The sequence below is a fragment of the Ammospiza nelsoni genome, chromosome 17 (genome assembly GCF_027579445.1).
Source record: "Ammospiza nelsoni isolate bAmmNel1 chromosome 17, bAmmNel1.pri, whole genome shotgun sequence".
Classification (NCBI taxonomy): domain Eukaryota; kingdom Metazoa; phylum Chordata; class Aves; order Passeriformes; family Passerellidae; genus Ammospiza; species Ammospiza nelsoni.
In genome coordinates, this window is record NC_080649.1 from 13,351,659 (window position 1) to 13,375,611 (window position 23,953).

Below are 23,953 nucleotides of genomic sequence, written 5' to 3' on the forward strand. Positions count from 1 at the left end.
TCCAGAGCTGAAACACATGCTGTGTGACTCCAGCTCATCTGCAAACCTGCCATTCCTGGGTCCACTTGCTGCTCTAGTTCTTGGAGTAGGAGAATGATCAGCTTCTCCCTATCCTCTTTCTCCATGCAAGTCCTGACCCTACAGATCTTTTCCATGTCTTCCTACCATTCCCTCTTCCCACATGCACATCCAGAAGCTCAGTCCTCATACAGGGGCTGTTTCAGACCTCTTGCACTTGCTTAGTTTGGACTTTGTTCCACCAGCATCACAAAACTCAGGAATATGCAAATATAAGGCTGAATGAGGTATTTGCAAATCCAGCTTCTTCTAGCTGATCAGCTGGTAGCAACATAAAAATTACTAATAATGTCCATTTCAATTAAAATAAACAAACAAAAGAAAAAACATATCAATGGCAGATAGTCTGGGAAATTCATCTTCAAAAGGTCTGTGCCAAAGCAAGGTCACAGAAGCAGAATGAAAGGCAAATCCACTGTGCTGTGGGGTCAGGCTAAGAAAGGGGAGAGCACATTAAATACCAAAGTTGGCACATGATCAAGGAAAGCTGCTTAGTGAAATCTACTGACCCAAAGAGCAAAAGAAAAGCTTTGCCCAGAAGCCTGAGCATGTTCCTAAAACTGACAGGCATCCTAAACACATTTAGAAGCTTGCACAGTCATTTCAAAGAAAGACCATCCTTCCATTTAAAGAGACAACTGAAGCTATTCCCATGTTGATTTCTTTACTTCCAAAATCTCCATTTCACCAGCATTCCCATTTAAAATAATGCTGGCTTTTTCCCCCCCAAGAAACATTCCAAAGAAAAACCAAACCAAAACAAAACCCCAACTTAATTCAACACGACACAAACAAACAGCATCTGTTTTTTCCAACAGCACTGCTCCTCTCCAGCACAGTGTGTGCATGTTCCTCCAGACACCCCCAGGAGTAACACACACAGGGGTTATTCCACTGCAATCTGAGCACCATGCTCACACTCCAGCTGTTTTTCTCCATTTTTCAAACCCCATCACTGCAACAATCTTATTTACAGTGCCTGCTACACAAAGTCCCAGGCAAGCTCCATGTACCTGAAGGGGTCTGGCTGAGGCACAGGAATCCAGCAAAGAAAGCAGGATCCTCACAGTGCCCTCCAGACAGGAGGAGACAGCTCCTGGCTGTGCCTCTCTCCAGGAGGATTGCTGCTGGCACAGCAGGGAAAAGGCAGGAAGTCCAAGGAGAAGAGGAGCAATGGGTTTTTAGGCTGCCAATAAAACCATCTAGCATGGATCAGACCCAAGGAGCTCCAAACAATATCCCAAACACCAGGCATGAGCCAGCCCTTTGAAACGGGCCAGATGGAGGGGCTGAGGGCAGGCAGGGACAGGGAAGGTGGGACAGGCCACTCCTGGGGAAAGCTGCTAAGGGCTCAGCAACACTCAGGCTTTGGCTGAGCCCACCACCACTGCCCACCCTAAGAAAATACCTGAAAAATTCAACAAAGCCATCAGCACTGCCCAGGGCCCTCTCCTGCTTTCCCAAGGTTGGCTGGGGAGCTGGGCAATGCTGTGAGGCTCTGCACGAGCTGGGTCTGAGCAGTCCAAGCAGCTCTGAGAGCTGTGCAGACACAGTGCCCTGTGAGCCCTGCCCTGCAGGGAGCTGGCAGCACTGCCATGCCCACACACACCCCACTGTCCCTCTCACTGCTCCCTGCCATGCACGAGCTCTGCTGGAGGCTGATGCCACTTCCAAGAGCCTGCACCAAATCACACAGGCAGCAATTCCTCAGGGCTCTGCTCGTGAGCAAACCCATCTGCCAGCTAGCTGCTGCCCAGGGAGCAGGCTTGCCTTGCTCCACAAGGTGTTTTACCAGCACAAATTAACCCTAGTAAATTATTTCCTGTTGATCTGGCAGCCTGAAGAGTGTTAGATAATTTCAGATAAGCCCTGTGCAACCCAGAGAGGAAGGGTAGGACCAACCTCTTCAGCGATGGCTCAGCATGACAACAGCTCAGGTGAGACATCAAATAGAGTCCTGAGCTGTCATCCCCTGCCTGTGTGAAACTGTCCTGCTCCATCCCCACTGGGGATCTCACCATGAGCCACTGAATTGAATGAGCTGAGAAATACCAGCTGACACTGCCTGGTTTGGAAGAGGCCAGGCAGAGCCCTAGACAGGAAATGGGAAGCTACACTGGGTTGGTATTTCAGGCAAAGCCTTGTAGAGGGATGGTGTTCAAAGAGGCACAGCAGGAGTGCAAAGCTTCAGAAGCTTCAGCTGGGACTCACTGAACTTGGAAAAGGTTCAGCTGCATACAGAGACAGAGGGCTTTAAGCACAGGTAATGAAAATATCCACCAGTGAAGACTGAATGTACGTGAGCCAATCCCACGATCAAGAAAGGAGATCTGATATCCCTTTGAGCAACTGAATTTCTTGATTTTCAGAAAAACATGAAGGTTATGATGGAAATCAAACAAAATTTAGTTCCTACTTGAACACCAGCATTAAAAGCTTTCAAAGCAGATTCACCTGGGACCTGAAGATGTGTTGCCCTCATATAGCAGAGAGAGGAAAAACAGGAAGCTCAAAAACCTCTTCTGATTTCTGATAGTCCCCAGATCTGTAGTTGAGCTCCTTCAAACACAGGTTAAAAGATGACCCCCAACTGCAACATGCAAACACTCACAAGCAACAGGCTGATCTTCAAAGTCCTTTTGTTGCAGCAGACAAAGTGCAAAATAGTAACAAGAATTTGGAAACCAATGCTCAAAATTCAAGCTAAAAAGATGTCTTAAACACTTGAAAGAGATGCAAGCCAACAGAAGGAGCAGTGACCCAGCCCTGTGTGCTGCCCTCCTCCTGCTGCTGGCACCAGCATCCCCACAGCTGTTGGGTGATCCACACTGGGAACTGACCCACATGAGCTCAGCAGAGAAAATGGCTCCTTCCAGCCCCAGCTCCTTCCCACATGGCTCCACAAACACTGGTGCCAGCAGAAGGAAAGGAGAAAGCACAGGAACAAACAGAGCAGCTGGAGCCAGATGATTGGACTGCTTCTCAAGGCAGAATAGTTTGAAGTGATTGTTGAAAACATGGCCAAAACTCAGATTTGTAGCACTGTGGGAAGCCAACAATTATCCCAGGGAGGTGGTGGGTTCAGCATCTCTAATCTTCTGAGAAGCACCCTCAGTGCAGGTGTTGAGTGCAACAGCAATAAAACACTGCTGTACCACCAGAGGCAGAGGGAATTTTTTGGTGGGGTCATTAGATGGGAAAACACCCAAACCATCCACAGATTGCTCCAGTGCTGACAGCCCAGCCTCACACCAGGGCAGCTTCCACAGAGGGAGGAGCTTCACCTGCTCACCCCTGGCCTGCAGCACCCACAAGGAAGCAGGTGAGGGGAGCCAAGCAGAGCAGGCTGAGCAGAGGGGTCATTTTCCATGAGTTCCCCTGCTCACCCATGGCCTGCAGCACCCACAAGGAAGGAGGTGAAGGGAGCAAAGCAGAGCAGGATGGCAGAGGAGCCTTCTCCATGAGGAGTTCCGTTGCTGACCTCTGGCCTGCAGCACCCACAAGGAAGGAGGTGAGGGGAGCCAAGCAGAGCAGGATGGCAGAGGAGCCTTCTCCATGTCCTCACTACGTGTGGCCCAGATGACAGGGGCATGTCTGCAGCACCAGCCAAGCACACCCAGGGCCTACACAGGGCACGGGCAATGAGGGATCTCCAACTCCACCTTCCAGAGCAAATCCAGCCCAGAGCCATCCACAACCTACTGAGATACCAGCAAGGGCAACAGCCTGCACACAAACCAACACACAACAAGGGGGGAGCAGTGGAAAACCTTCTGGAGCACTTTGGCTCTTCACCCTGTTTATGTTTCTCTGTGACACACCCTGTGGCTTTGCCACCACATCCAACAGCCACATTTTCAGCAGCCACATCCTAAAAATCTGGTCACAGCCTGGCACTTACAAGCTCCATCAGGGCACAGCATGGTGAGATACCTGCCAACAGCTGCAGTGATGGCACACCAAGCTCTGAGCAGCGTTCCCATTCCTCAGGGAAGCCAGCAGAGCTCTGCCTGGTCCTCCACAGCAGCTGTTTCCACCAAGAGATCCATTACCAGCTACCAGGGGAAGGATCATCTGTGCCAGCCTTGTTCCTGCACCCTGGCTGAAGATAACCACAGCTGCCTGATGGTTCAGTGCTGCCTGGGCTGAGCCAGCAGAGCCCTTTGGGTCCCCAGCAGCCTCTAAGCACAGTTGTCACAATGCTCTGCACCTTCTTCAGGAAAGAGTGATCACAGACACTATTGCAGTGCACATTTAACTCATTTAAACGATTCCATGGGACTTCAGAGGACTCTGTTCCAGATTTATTCCCATTACTAGTGAAGCAGATGCCTGGTTAAGTACCATGGGCACAGTCACTGCCTCAATTATACAGCAAGGTGAGAGTCACAAAAAGGCTTTTGTCAGTGCAGCCATGACCCCACACTAGGAAACAAAAGACAAACCCAACAAAGGTTTTATTTTCATTGAAATTTTGCATTTTGAAGGTTTTTTTTCTACCAGCTCTCATACTCATCACAAGTACTTTAAGGGTTCAGGACACAAGGCAAGCTGGGATGACACTCAGGACAGAAGTAAACACTGGCTCTGGCTGATTTTGGAACAGCTGTCTGTGCACCCAGCTCAAGAGCCATTTTCTTGGTAATGTGTCTTAGTGATTACAACATTGTTCATTTAGAAATACAATATCAATAAACAATTGATGGAAAAGCAACTCCCCTAAAAAGATGACAATAAGCCAAACCAACAATTATGTTAGAGCAAAAGCCACTCATCCTCTACAGCAAAGACTCTGGATACTAAAAGCAGCTAAGAATCACTGTTTGTTGTGCTAAATAAAAATGTTTCAATGGCAAAAGAGATCAAAACTGCCACAAATGACAACATTTCCTATGGAAAGTTACATAAAACCACTCTGAATAGCAACCTAAAAAAAATCTTAGAGGAAATAACAATAACAAATGCTGGAGCCACCAGAAGACAGACTTTATATTCAGGAAGGATGGAAGCCACAGAGCCACTCAGAACAACTTTCTTGGAGCGTTCCTTTGAAACTCAGAGCATCCTCACTCCCCATCACGCACCTGGCTTTCTCCAGCACCACCACAGTTCTGCACACCTGGGCACAAGTGAGAGAATAAAAAATGCCCACAGCAGCCAAGGCCTGGGGGAGATCCTTCAAAGGACCAACTAAACAGCCAAGAATTTAGAGCAGAGCTGGTTTGGCTGCTGTCCCTCACCATTAGGGGATGCAGCCAAGGACAGGAGAGCCACTCTGGTGCTCTGAATTCCCCTCTGGCTCTGCTTGATGGCCAGGCACACACCATCTCCTGCTGTGTCCAACTGGAAATAGCTGCAGGAAGAGCTTGTCTTGCTCTGCAGGTGTGTGCACACCTCTGCACGTTCATCATGTGCCCAGTGCAACAACTCATTCATAATGCAAATAGAAGTAATCAGAATTCTAGCTTGGTTTAGCAAAAAAAAAAAAAAATTAAAATTCTAAGTGAACCACACTTCTTCAGGCTGAGTGAATGGCACATCCTTACTCACTGTACTCCCTGAAATTATAGTCCCAGAACAGCCAGGGAAAAGGAAGGTACACTCACACTTTTTGGCAAAACAACTCCCAGTTTTCTACAGTTCACTTTAGGGCTCTGAATTTAAGCAACAGAGTAACAAATCTCCCATGTGCTGACTGCTACAGGGCAGTGACTCCTGAAATACAGAAGCTGCATTTGTCTGAGCCCTCCAGATTTTAAAATCCAAGCAGCTCTAACTTCCACTGAGCCAAAGCCAAGGAAGTGCCAGACCTGGAGGACTGTAAGTGCAGCGTCCTGTGCAGTTTCAGGATGACCTCATAGGGATTGTTCCTTTTTAAAGGAAAGCAAACCTTCAAAGCAGGGATTGCTGCTGACCAGCAGAGCAAGGGGCTGGCTCTGAGCACAGTGGAAACAGGAAGGGGAGGAGGTGGCAAAGGTAAGCTTTCCAGAAAAGGCAAGATCAGGCATGGCTTGCTATCTCTTCTCCCCCTAGGAAGGCTCTGCTGTGCCAGGGAAGTATTGTGCAATGATACCTCAGACTTCACTGAGAAGAAATTACATTTCCTTTAATAAACACTGTGCTTTGGAGATGCTCTGATTACTAAAGCAAGGTCTGTTTGTTGCTGAAGGCCCCAGAATTCAGGAACATATCCGCTGCTAGGTCTGCATCACCGCACTTCCAACATTTCTCTGGTAGGCAAAAAGGAGCTGTAATTATATTTGAAATAAATTGTTTACCTAGATAGTTGAAGAGTGCATCCAAAGGAAATTACAGCAAAAACAAGCCCTATGTCAATGTGACATTTGCTGTCTGTGCAGCAAGTAGAGCACACAAGCAATGAAACGTGCACTCTTACAGCTTTAGGAGATTGGACCACTAAGATAAATGTGAAGAATAAGCTCTCTGTCTTCACCCAGTGGGAAACAGACACTGTTACTCAGAAGGATTTGACCATAGTTTGGATGATTTGGTCAAAAACTCAGCTGCTGATTTGCTCTTTGTTGCATCATCCCAACACACATTAAAAAAAAACCAAAACCACCTCCTCATTCCTACAGCAGCATGAACTGAAACAAAGATGAGAGGTGTGAGCTGAAGCTTCAACTGCTCCTGGACAGCAACAAGGTGGGTAGGACCAAAAAAAGGAGCAGTCAGAAGTTCGACTACCAAGGAAATGACAATGGGCAATCAGCACAGACGCATTTCCACTTCTCCCTGTGGAAACCTCACCCCCAGGGGCACAGACATTCTGCCTGGGAAAACAGAGAGGCTGGCAGGCAAGCCCTGCCCAGCTCAGGCTGCACTGAGGGAGGCTCTCCACACTCCATGCAAGCAGGCCTGCATGGTCTGAGCACACACCACACACCAAATTAGCCTGGGGTTCTTCGAGGACATGGAAACAGAGCTGCCAGCATGACCATGGGAAATGCTGCCAAACAGATCCATTTCCTTCCAAGGTTAAATCTTCCTCTTGCCAGCCTAATCTCTTGGGACTAAGAGCTGCAGGGTTAATCCTGTCCCTTTTAAATGTGATTCTCTTAGAGGGGAGTTACTGAGCACTAGCAGAGTAAGCAACCTGGTGCCCATTCAGGTCTGCTAGTTCTGAACGAGGCAAAAAATAAACAAACAAAAAGAAAACAAAACAAAAGAACCAACCACAAGGCTAAAAATAAAGCCTACCACCAGGGAGAGAACTACCTGCACAACCCTGGACACCAGAGCTTCCCCTGCTCTGTAGAAAGAAACCATCTCCATCCTACCTTCCAGCAGCACTGGGATGTTTTACCCACAACCCAGACACAAACCCCATTAAATTCAGGCTGCAGCACCCACAGCACACACTGAGATGTTTTCACACAGCTCCCTGAGCAGGCAGGCAACACATGCATTCCATGGGTTCCTTAAAACTCCAACATGTACATACCCAGCAGCTGGGAGTCAACCTCACAGCAACTGTGTGAGATCTGCACAGTTCATGTTTCCTTTCCTTCCAACTAGATGATGATAAATATTAGACTTGGAGTCCAGCACCTCTTCAACTGAAAAGAAAGGAAACTAATCCACTTCTGAGCTCAGGGAAAATGTTAAGGAAGGAATCCATCCTTGAGTTTTAAGTATTTCTACTGAAATGTGTCACATACAGGAGACAGGCTGGTGGCTGCAGGAACAGCAATTAACAGAGGTGTCATGTCAGGCCACAATTAATGCTGGAAACTGAGAAAGATGCATGGTCTCCATGGGATGCCAAGGCCTCCAGAGATAGCTATGGAAGAAAGGCAGCAACCACAAAGAAAGAATCTTATCAAAAGACCAGTCTGCTGGATAAAAGCTGTAGAGTGACAGATAAAGAAATGTCAGGATCTTCAGCTCACAGCCAGTCCTGCTTGGCAGGCACATCCCCAGCAACACAGGGCTCACACAACACAGGCTCTGCTCAACTCCTTGCTGGACACACTGAATGGAAGAGGAGAACAAGCTGGTAATCCTGGCCATGTTTCCCATCTCAGGCCTTCAGCACTAACCAGGCTGTGTTTGCACTGAAGACAGATCCAACACACTGAAGAGAATCAAACTTTTACTAATTATATCCGAGCATGAGGGCTCTGTGCCCAGAATAAACTGCCCTATCATGCCACACTAGGCAGACCCTGCCTCTCTCAAGAGAACATGTTGGGACTTGCTGGCTGCTTTCCGGGGCTGGATTCCAGAGGAACAGGACTGATGACCCCAAAAGGAATTCCTATTCCTGCCCGGCGACCTCTCGAGGCTGCAGCCCCGTCACAGTCCCTGCCACGAAAGCGAAACGAGCTGTCTGCCAAGGCCAGTGACGAGGTGCTGGCCCTCTCTGAGGGACATAATTCCTGCCTGAGGTGACACATCGGGGCCACACGGTCTCAGTACCAAGACACAGAGAGGACAAGCTCGTTGGAGAAGAGGTTTCTGCTGTGCTTGCAGGCCAGCAGCACTCTGCACATTCAAAGCTCATCCCCCTGCCTGAAGCCTACCCAGCACACAGCAAGACATTCCCGAGAGCAGGGCCAACCCATGGCTTTCCCCAGAACCTGAAAAGCCAGTTTGTAGGCAGATCTCTTGCAAGTGGATTGCTTAAAAAAAAAAAAAAAAAAAAAAAAAAAAAAAAAAAAAAAAGGCCTGTCATGGGAAGTCCCAGAGAACTAGTTTTGTGGGAGTTGCTTTTACGCTGCACAGCATCAACCTCCTTTCATGGGAACACACAGAAGCAGGAAAAGCACGGACACACGTCCACATGCCAGAGCTGCTGCCTTCCTGGGGGCTCAGGACAAATGAGCACAGGGGCCAGGAAAAAAGCTGGGGACCTATTCCAAATGCACAGCACCTCCTGGAAAGCTGGCAGTATCCCAGCTCAGAAATGGCACAGGCTCCCAAGCACACACAGGGCAGACCTGGGCTAAGCAGCAGCAGCCATGAGGATTTAAGGACATGAGGGATGCAGTAGGAAGGAGAGATGATAGCTGTTATTAGAGCAACTGAGGGTTAATAAAAAGGCAGACAAGCCCTTTCATAAAGTCCATTTAACAATCAAAGCTTAAAGGAAGTATCTAAAGTTCACCTCTTTCTTCCAACTATATCAACCAATCTAACACGAGTCATCACCTCCTCCTGCAAACCTGCATCACTGAGACAGAACAGCTGGAGAGCCACATCCTTCATACACTGGAGTGGAAATGCAATTCTTCCAAGGGTCTGCTCCCCAGCTTGTCCCAACTGGGCCATTTTTATCCCCGTGGTCACAGTTCATAGGCAGCTATTTGTCCTTGCTGCCCTATCAGCGTTACTGCAGTTAACACCCTGTGCTCCTTCCTTGTCCCATGCTTCATTCAGAAGCTTTGCTGCTTTGTCCTTTCCCGTTACGTGTGACTATTTTTTCCCTTTACTGCAGAATGCACTTTTCTTCCCAGAGGAAATTAGCAGGCATGGGGACAAAAACAGGAAGAAAGGAAACAACTTCCTGCTTGCTCCAAGACCCGGCTTGGAGACATCTCTGACCGGCACCGTGCACCCCGCCACGAAGCCAACCTGCAAGAGAAGCAGCAGCCACAGAACCGAGCGGGGCACCAGGACGAGCAGCAGACAAAACTCATCTGTGCTGCCACTCACCTCTCCTGAGTTACACTGGAGAAAAACACGGGGCAAAATGTACACATGGGGCACTTTGCACTGCAGGGATACGTGTGGCAGGATGGGGCTGCTACAAAAGGACTTGGCACTGAGCTGCACCCTGCAAAAGCTTTGGTCGTGCTCGCGTCAGGCTGCCGTGATCCCCTTGCTTCGTGCCAGCAGCGCACAGTGTGAGAACTCAGTTCAGAGACTCGATCCGGCAGGAAAACTAACCTTAACATGTAAAAAGCCATATATTTTCCACCAGATCATCTCCCAAAGTCGCTGCCAAAGCGCGACTGGGTGCCAGCATCAGGGGAGGGACGGCTGGGAAAGCGTGGGGATGGGGTGGACTCGGATCAGCCGAAACAAGCCGCGAAGGCGCACCTCCACCTACAGCCGAAAGCACTGCGATCGCCAAGCTCCGACACCCACACACGGGGCAGCACCTGCCCCGGCCCCGCTCTCACCCCGCGGGCCGCTCCCCGCGCGGCGGTCCCGGTACCTCGGCGGGGCAGGAGCGGCCCCCGCGGGATGCCCCTCCCGGGATGCCCCTCCCGGCCAGCCCCCCCCCGGCCCCCCGGCCCCGCACTCACCGTGCAGGCGAGGGCGAAGCGCAGCGGCCGCTCGGCTCGAGCCGCCCCCCGGTGCGGCTTAAGGGACCGGCGCCGCCGAGCTCGGCCCGCGGAGGGCGCGGAGACTCCTCCCCCGTGCCAGGGGCCGGCCGGGCGGGCACGCCATTCACAGGCTCGGCATGCAAATGCGAGCCGGGAGCCGAGCGGCGCTGGGCGCTGAGAGTCCCGGCGGGGAGCTGCCAGCGCCCGGGGCCGCGGGACGCCGCATCCCGCCGCGCCGCCCTGACTCACGGGGTAGGAATGCGCCGCGCCGGGCGGAAGCCACCGGCCCGCCCGCGGCCCCCGCAGCCCCCGCCTTCCCCGCTGCCGCGGCGGTGGGCAGCGCCCTTTAGCCCCGCCGCTGCGCTGGGGTGCCGGGGCTGAGCGCCGGCTCCCGTTAGCATCGGCCCTGCGGGTGCTGGCATCGCTGCCGTGCCCGCGGGAGCTGCGGGGATTCCCGGAGTCCCCTTGGCTGGGCACCGCTGAGCTGCCAAGCCCTGGCTCCGCTGCCCCACACGGGAGCCTTCCCCGCTAAGCCTCCCGTCCACTGGGCTGTGATGCTCCCGGTCCCTCACTCTTTCTGGCGGTTTCACTGTACTTTACCTTCTTCTCGCCCATTCTCCTACGCTTAGTGCCGTGTTTTCTACCGAGTCTTCACACCTCCTCTTCCAGCCATGTGGTTAGCGTGTCATCCCTCCTCTAAGCTGTTTCTTTCCTCCCAGTTTAAACATTTTTCCCTTCTGGAGGCCATCCTCCCACCTCGATTGCTCAGCCATCCTCTCCCTTGTCCTGGGACTGCTGCAGAAGATTTCTCCATCCATCCTCCAAGGAGCATCAGTCAGCATGAATTGCTCACGCAGAGCTTTGCTGGAGCTCCAGCGAGGCCTGCAGGGTGCACATCCCTCTTGAGCAGGTCCCCAACCCACAGCTCCAGATGCTTTCAATGTTAGTAATAACTGGGGGGGATGATGTTCCTTTCCCATCTCATTGCATCTTCCCCACGACCTGCGCGCTCCAGCCGAGCTGAGCTCATTGGTACCGCACCCAGCCCTGCGCGTGCCCACGGCAGCCACACGTCGAAGGCAGCCCCCAGAGAGCCCTGCTAACCATATCATGTCTCATTAGCTAATGAGCAAACCCAGAGCAGCCCCAGCTAGTCCTGGCTGAGGTGGAGAGCAAATAGCACGCAGAACCCTGACTGTCTGCAAAGCTTAACAGGCACAAATTATTTTCAGATGTTTCTACCACATAAACAAGGAAAAGAAGCATCCAGTAATGCACTCATAGGGCCCTTCAGCATCTCCCAGGAGGAACACTCTGGAGCTGGAGTAGGAATCTGACCCACCCCTGCTCGTTCTTTGCCTCCTGCCAATAGTATGTGCGTTTTGCAAGAAAAGCAAAGCTCTGTCACTGAAACGTGACTTCTTGCTCCTGTAGAAAACTCTTGCAGACAGTGCTGCTAACCCCATCCCACAAATTCCTGTTCCCCAGTGCTTCCCTACCCAGCTCCCAAACTTTTTTACCCAAGCTGGAGGAATCTGCAGAGCTGGATAAAATCTACCTTGTTGGTAAAGCATACACCTACATTGCTGCCATCCCCAGCCAGAGTGTTTCTCCTTCAGTGCACTGAGTGCTCCTAGCCTAAAATAGATAGAATAAGGTGATTTCAGGCCAGGTTCTAACTGCTCAAGCACCAGATGCTGAATGGCAGCAGTTCAGTGTTGAGCACCCACCATTCCTGGCCTGGAGCAGCTCATCTAGCCCAAAAACCTTGTTTGTTTTCTCTCTCTTCAGGGAATACTTCTATTTGAAATGTGGACCAGCTGAAGGAGGGCTCTTTCCTGCTGCTTGTTATGTTTAAGGTGAACATGTGATCACATGAATTTGTTTCATTCTTCTCTGCTGGAAACTGGAATTTCCTCCCTACTTGAAACCCATGAGAAACTGTGATCTTGCCACAAGACGTGGTTAAAGACCCAATGAAATAGATATCCATCAGCATGTGAATGCAGCACTTTCACTGCTGCAGCTTGCTAAAACTGCTTCAAGGCCTGATGAGCCACACACCTGCCTGCTTCCAGCCAGGCTCTGCTGGGTCTGCACCAGCCAGGAGTGCTGCACAATGGCCCTCAGGTGCTGGACAGAATTGTTCAACACCTCAACTCCTGCTGAATCCCCTCCTGCATGCACATTTCTATGCAACACTCCTTGGAGCATTGATCCTGTGTCATCAAGTGTTAAATTGTGGCTCCACTGAATGTGGATTATAATCCAAGCAGAGAACTGGTGGTGTTACAGCCTGTGTGCCTTGCCTGACAGTTCTGTGAGGACAGATAGGAGCACAGAGGTCTGTTTTTATCAGGATCACCAGTTCCCTGGACAGATGATTCTATTCCAACCTGCTTTGTTCAGTGTTTGGGCCAAGAAGGCATCCCAGTACCTGGCAAGCACAGCAGAGAGCGTCAGATTGCAGCCTTGACCAGTAAAAACAGAGTTCCCCTTGCCCTCTGGAAATACATGGGCTTTGCAGTGCCTCCTGTGCTGACATGAAGCAGCAGCACAGCCCTGGCAGCTGTCCTAGCAAACAGGGAAGAGGTCCAGAAAGGCCTGGGATTTCTTCTAGGGAGGATTAATAACACAGAAACCCAGGCAAAGTCCCACGGAGTTTCAAACGCAGGTGGCCTGGCTGGGAGCCAGAGAGGGAACTGCCAGGAGGGAAAGGACGGGGATTCCCTTTGGGAAGTGCCTTCCCAGGGTGGATGGCTGACCTGCAGCCCCTTGCTGGGGAGCAAACCAGGCTCCTGGTACCAACAGCAAATCAGCTTTTCACCCCCAGCTGCACATGGGTGTGTGGGACCCTGTGGACAGGAAAAGTGGGGATGGCACAGCAGGATCTGTTCACCAGAGCTGTTACAGAAATATCTCCATATCTGCCCCTGTTCCTCACTAACCTGCAGCTCCTGGTGAGCAGCTGGCCCAGCTTTCTGCCCCAGGGAGGGCAGTGAGGGTGCTCTGAGCACCCAGCCTCAGCAGTGCCCTTCCTCACACACCATGGGAGTGTTGGTGCAACATGCTTGGAGTCCCCCAGAGTGGATGTCAAACTGGGAATGGTGCTGCTGACCTGCAAAAAAAAAATATTGACATTTTTTGGAGCGCAAACCTTTCACTTCCCAAAAAAAAAAAAAAACCCAAAGAACCAAACAACTTCTATTAACAAGCAGCTATGTCGCAACTTCCATTTCCTATAACCCACTCAATTTACATGAAGTTCAGAAACCTCAAACTGGGTGGAAGGTCTTTTGAAGCCTCAGGCACCCTCAGGCAGCAGCAGACAGTGCAGACATTATTGTGTGGGATCACACCTGTGGCAAGAGGGACACAGAGATGACTTTGGCCTGGCAGTTCCATGCACCTGCTCAGGATGTGCCAGGGGCTGAGCTGGCAGCAGGCCTGCAGGGATTGGGGGTTTAAGCCCATGGAAGAGGTTCAAAAATAAAGCCAAGCCCCACCATCCTTGCCTGTAGGTTATTCAGCCCAAATCAGCACAGATAATTCCCTTCACAGACATCATCAATGAGTCCACCTGGGGCTGGGGAGCAGGAGACAAGCAGGGAGAGGAGCCAAAATGCTGATCTGGGAAGATGGTGGTGCCCCAGACCACTCACAGCCACAGGAGCTGCTGCCCAGCAGAGCACAAGGAAATCGCATCAAAACTCAGGCCCTTCATTTTCTGCCCAGATTAATTGCAATTAATCATTCCTGGCTCTAGCCACAGGGAATGTGTGTGCTTGCAGTGCCAGGAGGAGGTGGAGGAGTGGAAATGAGATACAACTAGGATTTCATGGCTAGCCCATAAAGAAATATTTATTTTCAATTGTATTTTACCCAGAAAATCCACTCAGATCAAAATGGCAATTTTCATTTTGGTGAACTCATTGAGGGAATTGGCCAAAAAAAAGGGAAAAGAAAAATAAAAAAAGAGCATGTGTAAGCAAACTGTGATTTCCAAAATATTTAGGAAATGTCACTTAGCAAAATAGCTTCTTTCTCCCCAGTTTACTTCAACACAAAAAGGTGCTTTTAACATACATATATGTGTGTGTCTCATATGGAAGGAATAAAAATGTCATGGAAGAAGTAAGATAAAACTCCCAAAATATCTCTTATGTAGCCTGAAAGACTCTTATCATTTTCCAATCCATTCTTGGCAAGAGATGAAATAATATTGCTTCAGAATTTCAAAACTGAGCAGATTTATTTCCAAGAGGCACACAAGGACTCTTATAAAGCAGTCAAATACAGAGAGCAGTGGCCAAGGGTGTGATCAAACCTTCACTGTTGGAATGCAGGCCTGGGAGAGCCTGAATCCAAATTGCACAAATTACCTTTTAGTTGTTGATCTGTAATCCTGGGCCTCCTGGGTTTTGAGCAGACACTTTCATTTAAATGTCCACGTTCTACTAACCTGGCTTCTAACCTGCTGCAGTGGACAAGCCTTGAAGGAGAACATTCAAAACTGGCAATAAGAGTGATCCAGTTCAGACAGAACACTGCAGAAAGGACCCAGACTTTGAATCAGGCACAGTGAAGCTCACCATCTCCTAAATTCCTGTATTAATTACAAGGGATTTAATTGAAACTAACAAAAAAAAAAAAAAATCCAGTTCAGTTATTCAAAAATGAACTGAAAGAGTTCATAAAGGAACTGAGGAATTTTGGTTTATCTGTCAGCAGTAAGCTACTTTTTGAAGAAATTGGAGAGTTATGCGATCTTGATGTAAAAATATGAACTCAGTAATTGGAGAAAAAATAATTCAGTTACTGACAACAAGCTTGTAAAGAACTTGCTCAGCTAAAATAACAGGGCTTTGTGTAAATCCAGCAAATCTTTACACAAATCTGTAAGAATAGTTTTGGCATAGGCAAGTAACAAAGTAAGAAGCTGAAATTTCAAAGTAAAATCAACTCTCTCTCAGAGTCAGTAACAGAGATCCTATCTCCAGCAAAAATTAATTTAATCATGTCACCCTGCAGTTAGTTAGACTTAAGGAACAATAATATTTAGTGTAAAAACAATTCCAAACAATCAAATTTTATGGGTTCTGATTTAGACTTTGCCAATCCCCCTGTGCTGCCAGGAAATGGCTCCTCTTTCCCAGTCTGTCACTGCTTTGCTGCTTGGTCCCTTCTGCACTACTCCTGATTTTTCAGGTTGAAACAGGAGCCATGGAAGAGGAGGGGGTTCCCAGCTTCCAAAGGTGTTTGAGCTCTGTCTCTGGCATGTCTGGAGTGTGGCCTTGCTGTTGGATTTTGAAGGCCTCCAAGGACAGAGTTCCCACCTGGGTCTGGGTCCTGGGTGCTGTCCCAGAGCTGGGCCACTCTCACAGGGACAGGTCCCATCCCAACATTCCCTGTCACTCCTGTGCCTCCTGCCCTTCCAGCGCCCCTGGGTTTCATCCTCTCCACCTCATGCTGCAGGACAGCAAAGCCACCCCTCAGCTCTTCTCCCCAGAGCTCCCAGTGGCCCCTCCTGGGCTCTCCAGTGCCTCTCCCCTGTACAGAGATCCGAGGTGGGATGCTGTGATGTGCACTGAAACGCTGGTGCTATGCAAACAGGAACAGAAAGATTATTTGTACTTTAACCCCATCAGCAGTGAGCCTACAAACATCTGGCACACATGCTGAGCTGTAAAGGCTCCCTGCTTTCCAGCAGAACTTTCAGAGCAGGAACTGAGGAAGCTGTAGCTGACCTTAGCTGAGGAAGTGCTGGTGGAGCTGTCTTTGCCTTTCCAGACCTTCTGCAGGACATGGCAGAGAGAGGAAGCTGCCAGCAAAGTTTTTAACAAATACTCTGTTGATGATTGTCATAAGATGCCGAACAAGGGAAGGCAAGAAAGGAATGAAAGCCCAGAAGAAAGCAACTGTTAATCTTGACTCCTACCCAAGCCTACTGCATGTATTACATTTTATTAGAAACATTTCTTACAAAAAGTCCACACATGGATCAAATGATCCCAGTGGAGTGACATGGTTCAGCACTAGCCAACCTACTAATATCTGTCTTGCTTGATTTTCCTTTTTCCTGGCACATGAAGCATTTTGAAATCATCTGGAACTTCCTACTGCTTCAGGACTTACTAGGTCCCAAAGCCCATGATTCAGAAGACTCCTAAGTCACCCTTTGGAAAACTTTTGGGTGTATGTGTGACCAAGCTTTTCCCTTGGAGCCTCGGCTAAAGCAGACTGGCTGTCCCAGAGACCCACTCCCTCTGTCACTGGATGTGACAATTGCACCAGTGAATGTGGTCAAAGCTTCAGCTAGGCAGAAGGCAGGCAGCCAGCATCCTGAAGGGTTTGATAAAACAGAGTGTGTCTTCATTCCAAATTACGACAGAGCCCCTGGATTTCAAGTTGTTCACAAAGCAAAGATCTGTATGAAATATCTAAGCCTTTCCAAAAATAAAAACAAACCAAATCCCGCAAATGCTTGGACACGGTCCATTTTTTTCATGTAATATACAGAAACTTCTCAAAAACTGGGTGGGGAATTGTTTCAGAAAAGGGCAAAACCTTCCAAACTGCTTGCTTCCAAAAGCCCTCTGAGCCCTGTGGAGGAGGCAGACAGATATTTTGCTGAAATCTGACTGGAATCACCTCAGTGTGCATGTGATAGGTCAGAAAAGGGCAGATCTGGAGTTTTGCTGCCCCAGTGCAATTTCTTCCCAGCCAGGCTGCAGCAGGAGGGACATCCCTGGGGTCTGCAGTTCCCTGGAGTGGGGTCTCTCCTGTGCTCCAATATTGACAGTTTGGATCACAGCCCTCAGTGCCAGAAAGAGAAAGAAGCTGCTCAGTGTCTCAGTCCTATTCTCCCCCAAATAAAGCCTTGCAGGAAAGGGAAGGGATCATTTCATTTCTTAAAGGGCAGCTGAATCCCCTCTAAATGGCCACATTCTTGTCCCTTTTGCAGAGCGTGACTGGTGCCAGACATGGTCACAAAGGCGTATTCACGGCTTTTTCCTTCCTACACTTTCAGGAGTTGAAAGCCAGTTTGGTACAAACTCCCCAAAATGACTTATTCAGCAGCTGCTTGCCAGCTTCCTGTTTGCAGAGCAGGGGGGGATGGAGCAGGGGCACAAACCCCACCACCAGGCACGCTGCTGTGGGCACCCTGTGCCCCTGGTGCTCCCTGAGCCTGGCAGAGCATCAGCCACTGCTGACCAGGCTTGGCTTGGGCAGAGACCCCAGCACCAGACTGGCCTTTTCACCTCTGCTCTTGGTTTCACCAGCAAATTTGCTTTTTCTTGAGGTCACTGGTCCCTGGGATATGTTCCAGCTCTAATGAGGATCTTTTCCCTAGTAAATAATTCCTCCTCTCACCAAGGGAATGGAGCAAATGCTCAGCCTCAAGCTACTGAGCACGAAGGGCAGCCAGCTCCTACCCTTGCCAACAGCCATGGAAGTGATTATCCTCCCTGGGATCAAGAGACTCAATGTCTTGTCTAAAAACCTACAGGAAGACACTGAGGGAACAGGGACAAAGCTGTCCTTCAGCTCATAGGTTCATTTATAGCAGGGAAATCAGGAAAAATGGACAAACCTTGCTCACTGCAATGCCACCTTCATACTGGCAGCCTCAGATCCTTCCTCGTAGCTCTCAGCTCCATCATGGTTTGGAGAAGTGTAGGAAAGACCAGGATAAAGATTTTCCAGATGCTTTTTATGTGGGAGCTGAGCTCTCAGGAGTGGTGTGGGGTGGCAGGGTGTCCCTGCTGGGCACACCATGGGTTTGCTGAGGAGAAGGAACCCCTGGGTCTGTGCAAGCTCACAGAAAAAAGAATGTCTGCTGTGAATGGCTCAGTAGTGACTCCTGGTTGCAGCGGGAGGTGATCAGGATGTTTTCTCAGGGATGGCTTTTGGTTCTGTGGTTTTTTCACCATCTGTGACTGCCAGCAGTATGGTTTCCCTCCTCAGCCTCCTACATGGCCTTTTGCTGGAAAACAACGCTGTAGTGTCTGCAACCCCTGCAGCCACGCTCACTGCTCAGCTCCCAGGGAGGAACCACAAACTTCTTCATGCCCGTGACATCTCCAGGAACACAACTTGCCTCAGGCAAGGGACAGCCTTCCCAAGAGCAGGCCACAGCCCATGGGAAGGATTGCTGTGCTGGTGGATAAAGGTGCATTTCTTCCACAGTGCCACCATCTCTCCAACTCACGTGCTGTAACTGAGCAAGCTGGGACCTCGTGCCCTTTCCCAGCAGGATTTCAGATTTCACTCCAGTGGCTCCATGCTCTTTCACAGGAGCACACACCACACTGGCAGCCAGGTAAGGGTTGGGATCTGCTCCCAGACAACCAGTGACAGGACAAGAGGACACAGTGTGAAGTAGCACCATGGTAGGTTTAGGTTGGACAATTAGAAGGAATTTTTCACACAAAATATGATTAGATTGCAATGGATTGCTCAGGTGGGTGGTGGAGTCACCATCCCTGGAGGTGTTTAAGCAAAGACTGGATGTGGCACTCGGTGTTCAGGGCTGGGTGGACTCAATCTCAGAGGTCTTTTCCAACCCAACTCATTCTGTGGTAGGCTCAGGCTGTCTCAGCTGGAGCTATTTAATCAGCATTGTGCTGATAAGCTGACCACCAAAGCTGCTCACTGATGATCATTAGTGGCAGGGCAGTGGTAAATGAGCTCAGATGTGCTTTCCTGGCAGCAAGGGACCCTTTCTGCTCACTGAGTTCTTTCAGCAGAGGCTATTTGTACATGCCAGCAGTGCTCACACCTGAGCCTGGCTGCAGACCATAAACACTGCCCTGCTGCAGCAGTGACAGGGCCAGAGGAGCCTGGGGCCCCTCAGTCACGGGACAGGCACCCAGGCACACCACTGCATCCCACTCTGCCACGGGGAGCTCCTGAGACAAGGGGCAGACATGGCCCTGGCAGGAGCAGCAAGTACTGCTGAGGGTGGATTAGGTGAGGAATGTGGAAGGATTTGACAGCTCAGACACCAGAGATGAGGACAGGGGTGCTGCAGGCAGACAGCCAAGGCATGTTGGTACTCACACCTCCTGGATCAGGCCTCCTGCCCTGGCAGAGAGGAGCCACTCCTGCCCTGTTTGTTTGGAAAGTGTGCATCCCTCCTTTCTGGAAATGGGCCTATTCCCACCATCATCCTTTCCATGTGTTGCCATGGAGAGAACAAATGTTTTTGTGCCTTTCCTGAGGTAAGTTTGGATCTAGCTGCAAGTGGAATTGATTAGCAAAGGTGACTTGATATGTTGCTTGGTGGATCCAAGGGTAATGCTCCAGGTCCCAGGTGTGCACACATCCTTTGGGCTCGTGGCATCAGCCCCATTGGCATTCCAACAGGAGCATGGCTGGGACACGTGGGAGGGATCCCAGGCTGCTGGGACAGAGCTCCTGCATGGGACACATCTCCAGCATTAGCTCTTCAGCCTTGGTGCTGAGCTGAGATTGACCTGCAGCATCTTAAGCACTGGTCTTGTATAAACCACTGGCTGATACACACACTGTGCTGTGCACAGCAGCTGTGCTTCTGATTCCAAATGGACATTTCCAAGGAAAAATCAGCAATCCCCAGAAACATCAAAACCAAACACTTCAGAAATTCCTCCAGGAGAAGCATTTGAAAGGCAGGAGAGTGCCAGCACAGCACTGTGGACATGTCAGGGACCAGGGAAGATGGAGAGACCACAGCATCCAGTGCTGCTGACTCAGAGTCAGCCCTCACTAAGTATAATTTAATTTTGTTGCACATCATCACCCCCAAGGAGCCTTGGTAGGTGAGTGGTGGTGCAAGTGAGGCCAGTTTTTCATGGTATGTGCTGTATTCTTGCAGCTACTGATTCAGCTAAAAGCATGTTCCGCCCTGGGGCTGGCCAATTACAAATTTAGCAGCTCTAGTTCTAGGTCCATAAATATCTTTGTGGTAACCTTTCTCATTGCATCTGGGAAGGGCCCAAACAGGAAATTTCAGGTAGAAATGGGAAATGAAACCTCATAATTTGAGTCATCAATCATACAGTTAGGTAAAGTTAGGAGAAGAGTTAGCCTGAGTACAAAGGAGCTTCTCCCTGGCAGGGCTTCTAGAAATAGAAGCAGCAATTTCTTCTGGTTTCCTGGAAATCTTGCATCTGAACTTGCTCTTAAATTTTCCTTCTGGAAAAGGACTAAAATCTGACCTACTTTTGAGCAAGAGAGCCATTGGGATCAGAGTCCCAAAATAGGCCTGGTCATGGATGCTCCCTTGGAGCCCACTGAGGCTGGTTGTTCAGTGCAATGAGATAATGCTTCTCTGGAAGGATTTCACACAAAGAGATTCTGTAATCAAGGCTTCAAATAAAATTATCTGCCTTGTTGTTCAGGGCCAAAGAGTCCATCTTAATATTGAAAGGCAGTTGTGTTTTCTGTCTTGAGCTTGAGTTTTGTCATAAATTTAAAAAAAAAGCCTGACCCTGGTAACCAAACTGCTGAGGAGCCACTGCTCAAAGTGAGGTCAGACTCTGAAATCAGCCCTCACAAACAGTTGGTTTTGTGGCCTTTTGAAAATAACTCTTTTCAGATGTGCAATTGGGGATTTGCCAGGCCGCTCCAGATATTTCCCCAGAGGTCCAGATGGTACAAAAAGACATGGAAAATAAGAGATGTCATTCTTAAATAAGATTAGTGACACTCTGCCTTGCTGTGCTCTCATTGTGTCGGCGTGGGTTTGGGGTGCATGACCCAAAGCTCTGCAGCCCTTTGCAAAGAGGGGGTGTCTTGAGGGATTTGTGTGGGGTTCCAAGCAGCCCAATATCACTGGGGGATATGAGAGGCATCTTTCACACCAGCACAGTAATATTTTTTTGTAACTGTAACACTCAAAACACTCCTAGAGTGAAAATCCAATCAGCCTCAGAGCACCCCTGCCTCAGCCTCTCTGGGATATCCTGAGAGCTGCCCTGGGACAAAATGCTTGAAATCTGCTCTTCTCTTTGGGTGAGACATTCCAAGGAAGGAGGTTTGGAAAAAGTTGCCATTCCACTTCACAATGAGGACCAGATTTTCAAGAATTCCTACTGAAAGAAAATTCCACCACATTTGGAAACTAATTTTGGACAACAGAAGTATTTCCATCCATCTGGGGGAGGGAGTCAAGACATGTCCCCCACAGAGCACAATCCCAGCACAGCTCTGAGCCCTGGGCTCTCATTCTGGAGGACAGGGGGTCCTGGCCAGCTGAGGACACTTCCCAGTGCCCTGGGAAGCACAGGGAGGAGATGTCCAAACAACTTCTTGCTAACTTGATAGCATCTGCCTCGCATTTTTGTTTGTGTATCTGGTTTCAGTCTTGAACAAAAAAATGAAACAAGACTCAGCCCTGGAGAGCACTTGCTGAGGGTGTCTGGGCAAAGCCACGGTAAGCCCAAGCTGGCAGGCTTTGAGAGGGAAAGCTAAGCAACCCTCCAGCCCTTCTCATCTTCTCCAACAGAATGTTCCCCGTGATCCCTCAGGATGTGGGATTGAGCAGGACTTCAGGAGCCACCTGTGGACTGGGGGCTGCCCAGCACAGCCAGCAGCTCATCCAGATCTCTTAGACTTCATCACCTACACCAGAGCTCCCCAGAGCACAGTCCCTGATTGCTCTTTGGGAATCATAGATCTGGACCATTCTCCAGCTACCAGAGCAGCAGAGCAGAGGCCCTGACTCATCTCCCTCTGTGGGATGGAGCTGGGGTAGACCTCGGATGGAGCTGAGGTGGAGATGGAATGGAGCCAGGATGGAGCCGGGATGGAGCTGTGGTGGAGCTGGGATGGAGCTGGGATGGAGCTGGGATGGAGCTGGGATGGAGCTGGGATGGAGCTGGGGTGGAGCTGGGATGGAGCCAGGATGGAGCCGGGATGGAGTTGGGATGGAGCTGGGATGGAGCTGGGATGGAGCTGGGATGGAGCTGGTGTAGAGCTGGGGTGGAGCTGGGGTGGAGCTGGGGTGGAGCTGGGGTGGAGCTGGGTTGGAGCTGGGGTGGAGCCAGGATGGAGCTGGGGTGGAGCTGGGGTGGAGCCAGGATGGAGCTGGGGTGGAGCTGGGGTGGAGCCGGGATGGAGGTGGGATGGAGCTGGGGTGGAGCTGGGGTGGAGCTGGGATGGAGCTGGGGTGGAGCCGGGATGGAGCTGGGATGGAGCCGGGATGGAGCTGGGATGGAGCTGGGGTGGAGCTGGGGTGGAGCTGGGATGGAGCTGGGGTGGAGCTGTGGTGGAGCTGGGGTGGAGCTGGCATGGAGGTGGGATGGAGCTGGGGTGGAGCTGGGGTGCAGCTGGGATGGAGCTGGGGTGGAGCCAGGATGGAGCCGGGATGGAGCTGGGGTGGAGCCAGGATGGAGCTGGGGTGGAGCCAGGATGGAGTTGGGGTGGAGCCGGGATGGAGCTGGGATGGAGCTGGGTTGGAGCTGGGATGGAGCTGGGATGGAGCCGGGATGATGGCCAGCCCCAAGGCCACCACTGGCCCTCAGCCCCCGTGCCCCACTGCAGACACAGGAATGTTCCACGGGACAATGATAGCCCAGTGGAATGTGACTGCCCGCCGGAGCGCTGCGTGCTGCTGCTTGCAAAATACTATTTGTGGCACCAGCAGCATCCCAAAGCCCAAACTGCAATGCTGCAGCCACAGTCTGCCTGATTCCCAGAAATTCCAGCAATGGATGAGGCAGGGGATTTTTCTCACACACCCACACAGGAACTTAGAGAAGGAAAAGCTAAATGTATATGCAGAAGCTGTTGATGATGGTCACCTAAGTCCTACCTAAGCATCCAGCCTGGAAAAGCTGCTGTCTCCTGAGATATGAAATGCTCCCGTGGCTTTCTCAGGAATTTTCTCCTGGGGGCTCTGACTGCAGCCTCTCCTTGTCCAGGCTGACATCCTGTCACTGACTGAAATGTGCCTGCCATGTTGTGAGGAGAACAACTCACTGTGCAACTGAAGAATCTGAGTTTCTCCAGGGATTATTCTAATTAGACACCAACTATTTTTACCCCATATCATATGTTGGAAATACAACTTTAAAACCACACTGGAGCAGCCAAGTTAAATAGTGTAATAACCCTGAAAATAGGGTTAGTGACTTTAATGGCTAACAACAACATTTCCAGCAATAGCTCCAAAGCAAAGGGAATAACTGCCATGCTTCTTGGCACAAGCTGGACTCTGGAAGAGTCAGGGATCAACCTGCAACCCTTGACAGGAGCTCAGGGCTATCTAAGTCCATCAGCAGAAGCTCTGTCATAACCACTGCAAATGATGGGTGCCTGGAGTGCCTCAGATAAAGAGTGTCAAATGCTAGAAACAAATTACATTTACAACAGCTTCTGTATTCGTGAATATCACTAGAGCAGGTCTCATAAATTTTCCAGCAAACCAGTGATTATGGCTAACGGGAAGGAGGCCAGTGGCTTAGTGCCCAGAGCAGCTTGGGAATGCTGGGCTCCCTCAGAGCTCAGGCTGGGACCAGAGCAGGAGGGAGCAGCAGTGAGTCCTGCCTGACCTCAATCCCTCAGTGCCGTGGTGCTGGGCAGCTCCGGCAGCC

At 50.2% G+C, this 23,953-nt stretch overlaps 1 protein-coding gene across 1 annotated transcript in view; it reads right to left on the bottom strand.

Moving 5' to 3' along the window:
- The window catches only part of RHBDF1 (rhomboid 5 homolog 1), a 37,092-nt gene extending 26,526 nt beyond the window's left edge, over positions 1 to 10,566 (bottom strand). The window contains exon 1 of the mRNA XM_059484692.1: positions 10,353 to 10,566. The gene's annotated coding sequence lies outside the window, so the exon portion shown is untranslated. The remainder of the gene's footprint in view (positions 1 to 10,352) is intronic.
- Between the last annotated feature and the right edge of the window lie 13,387 nt (positions 10,567 to 23,953).